Below are 10,394 nucleotides of genomic sequence, written 5' to 3'. Positions count from 1 at the left end.
TTCTGTGTCCTATAACCCTGCCCTCAAGGCCCCCATGCCGCCCTGGCCACCTGTCTCCAAAACCCTCTGGCTTCTACCACCGAGACAGATGGCATTCCACGTTCTGTTCTAACCGCTCTTTCCCCACTGTGGACAGCATCCTGACCTGCCTGGCTGGCCGCATCGTCTACATGATGGGGGATTCCACACTTCGGCAGTGGTGGGAGTATCTGCGAGACACAGTGCCCTGTGAGTGACCATGAGGGGAGAGGGGGGCCTGTGAGGACTCATGATGGAAAAGCCAGAAAGCACTTGTATTGAAGGAGACTCCCATGCTCAGTAGAAAGGTATGGCAGGATGCTGGGCCTTCCTGAAAGGCAGGTAAGTGAAGGAGTGTGATACCTTCTTTGTTCTATGAGACAGGGTCTTACTATGTAGTCCTGGTTGGCCCGGAACTCACTATGGGTATCAGGCTGGCTTCAAGCTCACAAAATCCACCTGCCTGAGCATTCTAAGTGCTAGGATTAAAGGCATACACCACTAAGCCCAGCTAGGAGTGAGTGTGTGTGTGTGTGTGTGTGTGTGTGTGTGTGTGTGTGTGTGTGTGTGTGTGTGTAAGTGTGTTCAAAGCTGTGCATGTGTCATGGAACATGTATAGAGACTTTGAGAAGTTAACGAATTCTCCACAGGTGCCTGCCCTGAGGAGATTTCTACCAGGGTCCAGAACAGAAGCTACAAGCATCTAGGATATTGATCTGAGGGATGTGAAATGAATCTAAGCACACTGAGTTCTTTAGTCCATTCGCTTTATTCTTCTAAATCAATTCTATCTACACAGGTTCTTTTCTGTTCTCATATTAGCTCATCTCAGTCCCTCCTGCTGTTCTCTCATTATTCTACCTAGTTCTTACCACCTTCCTCCTTTTTGGTCCCACAAGCATATATATATCTCCATTCATTCACAACTTGTTTGTAAAAACTACAAAGTAAACTCTCAAAGACAAGTGTTCTGATAAGAGTCACACTTGGCAAAGACTTGGTCAACTTAATTGGTGACTGACAACAGCTGTAGGCTGTAAAAAGTTCTGGCTATCTCTTAAAGGGATAGCTACAATGGTTACAAGAGAAGAAACTAAACCAATGAGTGATTTAAGGAAAAGGCAAAGAATATGTGTACTATTTTATGTGATTAGTAATATCCAGACATGGTTAGTCAGTTAACAGCCTTTTCTGTTAGTCACTGAATCTCAGGACCTATATATAATTATTCTACTGAGCCTAAAATCTTGCATTAAACACTGGTGTAGAAATAAATACAAAGTGTTAACTGTTTTTTTAATCAGAGTGGAGAACTTGTCTAGCACCTGAGAGGCCCGAGGTTCTCTCCCCAGCCCTACAAAAGAAAAGAAGGAAGAAGTGACATGATCATGTGTATAAGGATGATTAAAAATGTTCATATATAGTGGCTGTAGAGATGGCTCAGTGGTTAAGAGCACTGTGGCTGCTCTTCCAGAGGACCTGGGTTCAACTACCAGCACTTACATAGCAGCTCACAATGGTCTGTAAATCCAGCTCCAGGGCTTCTTGACACCTCGTCTATATAGTGAGTTTTAGGCCAGTCAGGGCAACCTAGTGAGATCTTATGTCAGAAAAAGAGGAAGAAGAGGAAGAAGAAGAAGAAGAAGAAGAAGAAGAAGAAGAAGAAGAAGAAGAGGAAGAAGAAGAGGAAGAAGAAGAACCTTTATTTGTACAAGAAAATTATTCACAATCCTGTTAATTTGTTATTAAAAATTTACTACTCTGTGTGTGTGTGTGTGTGTGTGTGTGTGTGTGTGTGTGTGTGTGTACAATCATGTACTATAGTGTATGTGAGAAGATCAGAGAGCAACATGCAAGAGCTAATTCTCTATCTATGAATCTTAGAGGTTCAAACTCAAGTCATCAAGCGCCTTTACTGGCTGAGCCATCTTGCTGATCCCCTATGTTAATACTTTCTTTCTCCTCCTTCCAACAGCCCTGAAGCCAGTTGATCTACATGTCACATATCAGGCAGGTCCCCTGATGGCTGTGGACACCACTCGGGGGACAGTGTTACACTGGAGGGCCCACGGCTGGCCCCTGCGCTCTCTCCGCACCCCAGTGGCCTCCCTGCACTCTGTGGCCAGAGAACTGCATGGCCTGGCTGGAGGACCCTCCACGGTGGCGGTGCTGGGTGTGGGAGCCCACTTTACCACTTTCCGTCCATCCATCATTGCTCGAAGACTGGCAGGGATTCGGGCAGCTGTGAAAGCCCTGATGGACCGGGAACCCAGTACTCTGGTGGTTATCAAACTGGCCAATACTGGCTACAAATCCGTGTATGACAGTGACTGGCTCACACTCCAGGTGAACAGGTTCCTCCGAGCTGCCTTTGTGGGTCTCCAAGTGGCCTTTGTGGATGCCTGGGAAATGACCTCCAGCTTGGATCTGCCAGACGACATCCACCCAAAGAAGCTCATTGTCCGCAATGAAGTGGAATTATTTCTGTCCTTTGTCTGTCCCACCTGAATGCTCCCGAGGGACCTGAGGCTGTGTGGAGAGAGAGCCTGAGTGTGGCCATCTAAAGGATGAACAGCAAATGATGGAAAAATGAAGCTACCCCTGGCTTACCCACTATAGCACTTGGGTCACCATTTTATACATCTCTCTATGCACCACACACATAAATCAAGTTTTATATAAATGAGATCATATTTTTGCATTGTGTCTTCTTTTTTAATGCAAGAGGTTGTATGTGGTGGACCTGGAGTTAGGCTGGTGGCTAGAGGGGTCACTGACCCTTTGTCTCTGTCACCCACAGCCCTGGGGTTCCAGCGCACGTTCCTATCAGTTTTTTTGTGTGGTGCTGGGGTTTCGAACTCACACCCTCATGTTTGTGCCCTTGCCTACTGAACTGTCTCCCTAGTCATACATTTTTAAAAAGACAGGTCTTCACACCTCACACCCTTGCTCTCTCGCTGCACCTCCCGAGTGCTGTGATTACAGCCATGAAACCACCCTGTCTACTTCCAGCTTGTTCTTTATTTTTAATTTTGGAAATTTTTATTGTTTAACTACATATTTGGAAATTGTGAGCAATAATGCGGATCCCTTGTACCTTGCACCTATAAGTTTCTCCCGAGGGTAACAGCTTGGAGAACTGTGTGTAGTGAGCAATCACAATCGGGGGAATGTGGGGAAAAACTAAGAGTCTTATCCTGATGTTGCTACTTTTATTGTATTCATTTGTGCTTTTGTACCTTTGTTGTTGTTTGTTTTTTATTTTTGTGACTCTGGGCATGGATCCCAGGGCCTGTGCATGTTAGATACTGCTCTACCACTGAGCCACTCCCCAGCCCCTCCCTGGGGGATTCTAGGCAGGTGCTCTGCCACTGAGCCACACCCCAGCCCCTGACTGGGGGATTCTAGGCAGGTGCTCTACCACTCAGCCACACCCCAGCCCCTCCCTGGGGGATTCTAGGCAGGTGCTCTACCACTGAGCCACTCCCCAGCCCCTCCCTGGGGGATTCCAGGCAGGTGTCTACAGCTGAACCACGTGCCTGCTCTTCACTAGAGTATAACGAGTGTGTAATACACAGGAGCTTCATTAAGGCAGGCTTAGAATACTAGTGACTCTCAGGAAAGAACTCAAGACCAAATTAGAAGAAAGAAAAATAAAACAAAACATCTCAGTTAACTTAAATTAAGATTTAAGTAAAGGGGCTGGAGAGATGGCTCTGGAGTTAAGAGCACTGGCTACTCTTCCAGAGGACCTGGGTTCAATCCCCAACACCCACATAGTGACTCACAACTGTCTGTAACTTCAATTCCAGAGGATCTGACACCCTCAGGCAGACATATGCAGGCACAATGCCATGAAAAATAAATAAAAATTAAAACAAGAACAATGAAAAGATTTAAGTTAAATATCATTTCACTTTAATTACCTTCTCAAAGTCGGGATTTCCAGACAGTCATGTTAGTAGTTAGAGTTTCAATGTATAAAGTCAGAAAGACAAGCAAACTCACACAAAAGATTAAATGAAAACATTCCCTGGACTCGGGTGTGTCTCCACTGTGCACATGTGTGTGTAAGAAAAAAGAACTGTCCATTTCCCAAGGAGCCATGAGCCAGCTTAGGTCCAGACGATGAGAAACAGAAACCCAAAGACCCTGCTAGCATCTACAAGTCTAGCCCTCAACAAACTAAAAGATTAGCGGCGGGGGGCAGGGGGCGGGGGGAGTAAATTATTGGAGCTGGAGAGATGACTCCGTGGTTTAGACCACTGGCTGCAATTTCAGAGGACCCAAGTTTGATTTACAACATCATCATTGTGGCTCACAACCATCTCCAGTTCCAGGGGACCTGACAATCTTTTCTTACCACCACAGACCCTACATACAGGTGGTGCACATACATACAGGTAAAATGTTCATACACACAGAGTCAACTAAATTTTTTTAAATGTATCATTGTCCAAGCTTGCCTGCAGACATGACAAAGTTTGATCAAGCCTTATGATAAACGGGACAGGGTCTGAAGAGTTGGCTCAGTGCTTGTGAGTGATAACTGCTCTGGCAGAGGATTCTGGTTTGGTGGGCAGTATACAACACCTAGTAACTCCAGTTCCAGTGGAAACAGCGACCTCTTCTGGGCTCCATGGGCACCTGCACACATATAACATACACTCATAAATACACATAACTATACAAGAATAAAAAGTAAAAATAAAGCCAGTCGTGGCAGTGCACACCTTTTTCCCAGGACTTGGGAGGCAGAGGCAGGTGGATCTCTGAGTTCGAGGCCAGTCTGTTTCTACAGAGTGAGTTCCAGGACAGCCAGGGCTACAAAGAGAAACCCTGTCTCGAAAAATAAAATAAAATAAGTAAATAAAGTGGAAGCACATCTTTAACACAATACAAAGTAAATAAACAGGATATATAACATAGAGATGAACCTGTGCATTCATTAAGAAATAGACAAATAAGCCAGGCATGGTGGTGCACACTTTCAAAGCCAACAAAAGGGAGACAGAGGAAGATGGACCTCTGTGAGTTCAAGGCTAACCTGGTCTACATAGTAAATTTCAGGAAATCTGAGGTACATAGAGATACTCTGTCTCAAAAAATACAAAAAGAAGAATAAGAAGAGGGAGAAAGTGGAAGAGGAGTAGGGGACAAAGATGTTTGGCAGAGGGATGAGTAAGATCCAGGGTTCTCTTGAGTAACAGAACTTATAGAATGAATATATACATAGAAAGGGGTTTATTAGAATGACTTACAAGCTGTGATATACAACATAATGACTTACAATGGCTGCTTAGGCGTGGAAGGTCTAAGAATCCAGTAGTTGTTCAGTCCACTAGGCTGGATATCTCAACTGGTCCTCAGTAAACACTAGAAATGCAAAGAAGTAGGCTCTACTGTCAGTGAAGGAATGGACTTACCAATGAGGCAAGAGCAAGCAAGCAAAGAGCCAATGATTCCTTCTTCCATGTCCTTATATACACTTCCAGCAGAAGGCATGGACCGGATTAGAGGTGGGTCTTGCCACCTCAAAAGTTCCGAATTAAAGGTGTGTCTTCTCACTACAAAGATCTGAATTCAAAGTAAATCTTCCCATTTAACTAAGCAAAAATCCCTCACAAGTGTGCCCCTCCATTTTGTGGTTTCAATTAATTCCAGAGGTAGTGAAGTTGACAAGCAAGAATAGCCATCACACACCCCAAGTCGCTTTTGGTCATGGTATTTTATCACAGGAATAGAAACCATAACTAAAATAGGGTGAAAATGGGTTGATTCAAGTTGGGGAATACAAAGGCATTCTGGGCCACCACACCCAGTATGGCCTTGAACTCCTGATTCTGTTTCTTCTTCTCCCTCTCTTGCAGGTTGTAATTACAGGCCAGTGTCATTATACCTGTGGTGGGGTACCTACCAGAGAAGACTATGTGGGCTCTGGCTTAAGACAATAGAGTCTTTATTAGTTGGCTGGGGATTACACTGAGTGTTTGGGATTCCAGTGTAGCCTTGAATCTTTCTCAGGGTGAGTTTTTAAGCATAAAAACCATGTTCCGGTTTGACATACTTCAGTTAACAAGAACAGTTAATAGGTGCCGTAAGCCCACCCTGCACCAATTGGGAACAAATAAGGCCCCATCTCCAGACTGGGCAGACCAGGTCTCTAGCCCCTAGGCCATGGGGGCACATTCCCTGCCCCTCCCCCTTGCCCTCTAGCCAGTACAGCCCAATAGACTAGGCAGCAGATTCTTCCCCAACCCCATTCGCCAAACCAATCATCCCCGGTGGCACCAGTGACCACCACAGCCATAAGCCCATCCTGCACCAATTGGGAATAGCTGCTTCCTGACATAGAGCCCACCAGTGCCAATTGGACTAAGAACTGCCCCCGAGACAAAGAGTCCATCAGTACCGATTGGACCAAGAGCTCCCATAGGATCAAGAGAGGCTCCCTCAGACACAGACAACACTTGCACTGAGTAGAGGAAGAGATCAGTAGATGCCAATGCAAAAATACAGTCAACAACATAAATACCAATATAGCACCATCAGAACCTAGTGGTTCTACATCAGCAATACCTGAACATCCCAACGCAGAAGAAGCCGAACAAATCAACCTTAAAAATGATTTAAGAAGATGATAGAGGTCTTTGAAGAGGAAATGAAAAATTCCCTTAAAGAAATTGAGAAAAAGATGAGCAAAAAATTGGAAAAAAAAATCAATAAATCCCTAAAAGAAAGCCAAGAAAACCAAGAAAAAGCAATCAAGCAGGTGAAAGAAACAGTTCAAGACTTGGAAACTGAAATAGAGGCAATAAAGAAGACACAAACTTAGGGAATGCTGGAAATGGAAAATCTGAGTAAACAAACAGGAACTACAGATGCAAGCATAAAAAAACAGAATGCAAGAGATGGAAGAGAGAAACTCTGGTGTTGAAGATACAATAGAGGAAATAGATTTGTCAGTCAAAGAAAACACTAAAGTCAACAAAGTCATAACACAAAACGTCCAAGAAATCTGGGACCCCATGAAAAGACCAAACCTAAGAATAATAGGGATAGAAGAAGGAGAAGATTACCAACTCAAAGGCACAAAAAAAATACATTCAACCAAACCATAGAAGAAAACTTTCCCAACCTAAAAAAGGAAATGCCTATGAAGATACAAGAAGCTTACAGAACACCAAATAGACTGGATCCAAAAAAAGTGCCCTTGCCACATAATAATCAAACCATTAACATAGAGAATAAAAAAATTATTAAGAGCTGCAATGGAAAAAGGCCAACTAAAATATAAAGGCAGACCCATCCGAGTAACACCTGACTTCTCAATGGAGAGTCTGAAAGCCAGAAGGTCTGGGACAGATGTTATGCAAACACTAAGAGACCATGGATGCCAATCCAGACTGTTATACCCAGCAAAACTCTCAATCACCATAGATGGAGTAAACAAAATATTCCATGATAAAACCAGATTTAAACAATACCTATTTACAAATCCAGCCCTATAGAAAGCACTAGAAAGAAAAATCCAACCTAAGGAAGTTAGATACACCCATGAAAACACAGGCAATAGAATATCCCATAGCAACAAATACAAAAGAGGGAAACACACAACACTACCACCAAAAAAAACAAGAATTAACAATCACTGGTCATTAATATCCAATAATATCAATGGTCTCAATTTGACTATAAAAAGACATAGACTAACAGAGTGGATATGAAAACAGGATCCAACCTTCTGCTGCATACAGGAAACACACCTCAACTTCAAAGACAGACACTACCTCAGAGAAAAAGGCTGGGAAAAGACTTTCCAATCAAATGGACTTAAGTAAGTTGGTGTAGCTATCCTACTATCTAACAAAATAGACTTCAAACCAAAATCAATCGAAAGAGATCAGGAAGAACATTACATATTTATCACAGGAAAAATCCACCAAGATGAAGTCTCAATTCTGAACATTTATGCCCCAAGTACAAGGGCACCCACATTTGTAAAAGAAACATTACTAAAGCTTAAATCACACATCAAACCCCACACACTAGTAGTGGGAGATTTCAAAACCCTATTCTTACCAATGGACAGATCTACCAGACAGAAACTTAACAGAGAAATAAGGGAATCAATAGACATTAAGACTCAAATGGACTAAATAGATATCTGCAGAACATTCCACTCTAACACAAAAGAACATACCTACTTCTCAGCACCCCATGGAACCTTCTCTAATGACCACATGCTTGGTTACAAAGCAAATCTCAACAGATCCAAAAACATTGGAATGACCTCCTGTATTTTGTTGGACCACAACAGCTTAAAGTTAGATTTCAACAACAACAAAAATTACAGAAAGCCTACAATCTCATGGAAACTGAATAATGCCCAACTGAATCACCAATGGGTAGAAATAAGGAAAGAAAGATTTCCTAGAATTCAATGAAAATGAAAGTACAACATACCCAAACTTATAGGACACTATGAAAGCAGTGCTAAGAGGGAAATTCATAGGACTAAATGCCCACATGAAGATGATGGAGAAATCTCACACTGGTGACTTAGCAGCACACCTGAAAGTTCTAGAACAAAAAGAAGCAAGCAAACTCACCCAGAGGAATAAATGCCAGGAAATAATCAAATTAAGGGTTGAAATCAATAAAAAATAGAAACAAAGGGAGCAATACAAAGAATCAATGAAACGAAGAGTTGGTTCTTTGAGAAAATCAACAAGATAGACAAGCCTTTACCCAAATTAACCAAAATGCAGAGAGAAAAAATCCAAATTAACAAACTCAGAACTGAAAAAGGAGACATAACAACAGACAATGAGGAAATCCAGAGAATCATTAGGTCATACTTCAATAACCTGTACTCCACAAAATTGGAAAATCTGAAAGAAATGGACAGTTTTCTAGATTGGTACCATATACCAAAGTTAAGTCAAGACCAGATAAACTATTTAAATAGACCAATAACCCCTAAGAAAATAGAATCAGTCATTAAAATCTCCCAACCAAAAAAAGCCCAGACCAAGATGGTTTCAGTGCAGAATTCAAGCAGATTTTCAAAGAAGAGCTAATTTCAATACTCTTCAAATTGTTCCACACAATAGAAACAGAAGGAACATTACCAAATTCTTTTTATGAGGCTACAGTAACCCTGATACCCAAACCACACAAAGATGCAACAAAGAAAGAGAATTACAGACCAATCTCCCTCATGAACATTGATGCAAAAATACTCAATAAAATATTGGCAAACAGAACTCAAGAACACATTGAAAAATTATCCACTATGACAAAATAGGCTTCATCCTAGGGATGCAAGAATGGTTCAACATATGAAAATATGTCAATGTAATACACCATATAAACAAACTCAAAGAAAAAAAACCACATGGTCATCTCATTAGAAGCTGAAAAATCCTTCAACAAAATCGAACACCCCTTCATGATAAAGGTCCTAGAGAGATCAGAAATACAAGGAACATACCTAAACACAATGAAGGCAATTTACAGCAAACTGACAGCCAACATCAAATTAAATTGAAAGAAACTCAAAGCAATTCCACAAAATCAGGAACAAGACAAGGATGTCCACTCTCCCCATATTTATTCAACATAGTACTTGAAGTTCTAGCTAGAGCAATAAGATAACAAAAGGAGACCAAAGTGATAGAAATTGGAAAGGAAGAATTCAAACTTTCACTGTTTGCTGATGATATGATAGTATACATAAGTGACCCCAAAAACTCCACCAGGGAACTCCTAGAGCTAATAAACTCCTTCAGTAATGTGGCAAGATACAAGATTAACTCAAAAAAATCAGTAGCCCTCCTATATACAAATGATAAATGGGCTGAGAGAGAAATCATAGAAACATCACGTGACCTTTACAATAGCCACAAATAAATAAAATACCTTGGGGTAACTCTAACTAAGCAAGTGAAGGACCTATATGACAAGAACTTTAAGTCTCTGAAGAAAAAAACTGAAGAAGATATCAGAAAATGGAAAGACCTCCCATGCTCATGGATAGGTAGAATTAACATGGTAAAAATGGCAGTCTTACCAAAAGCGATCTACAGATTCAATGAAATCCCCATCAAAATACCAACACAATTCTTCACAGACCTGGAAAGAACAATACTCAACTTCATATGGAAAAACGAAAAACATGGAATAGCTAAAACAATCCTGTACAGTAAAGCCACCTCTGGAGGCATTACCATCCCTGACCTCTAGCTCTACTATAGAGCTATAATAATAAAAAACAGCTTGGTACTGGCATAAAAACTGACATGTAGACTAATGGAATCGAATTGAAGACACTGACATTAATTCTCAGACTTATGAACACCTGATTTTTGACA

This window comes from Peromyscus californicus, unplaced genomic scaffold, assembly GCF_007827085.1.
Source record: "Peromyscus californicus insignis strain IS unplaced genomic scaffold, ASM782708v3 Scaffold_2__1_contigs__length_46816999, whole genome shotgun sequence".
Classification (NCBI taxonomy): domain Eukaryota; kingdom Metazoa; phylum Chordata; class Mammalia; order Rodentia; family Cricetidae; genus Peromyscus; species Peromyscus californicus.
The sequence above is the reverse complement of the archived record's forward strand: the minus strand, read 5'-3'. Positions refer to the sequence as shown.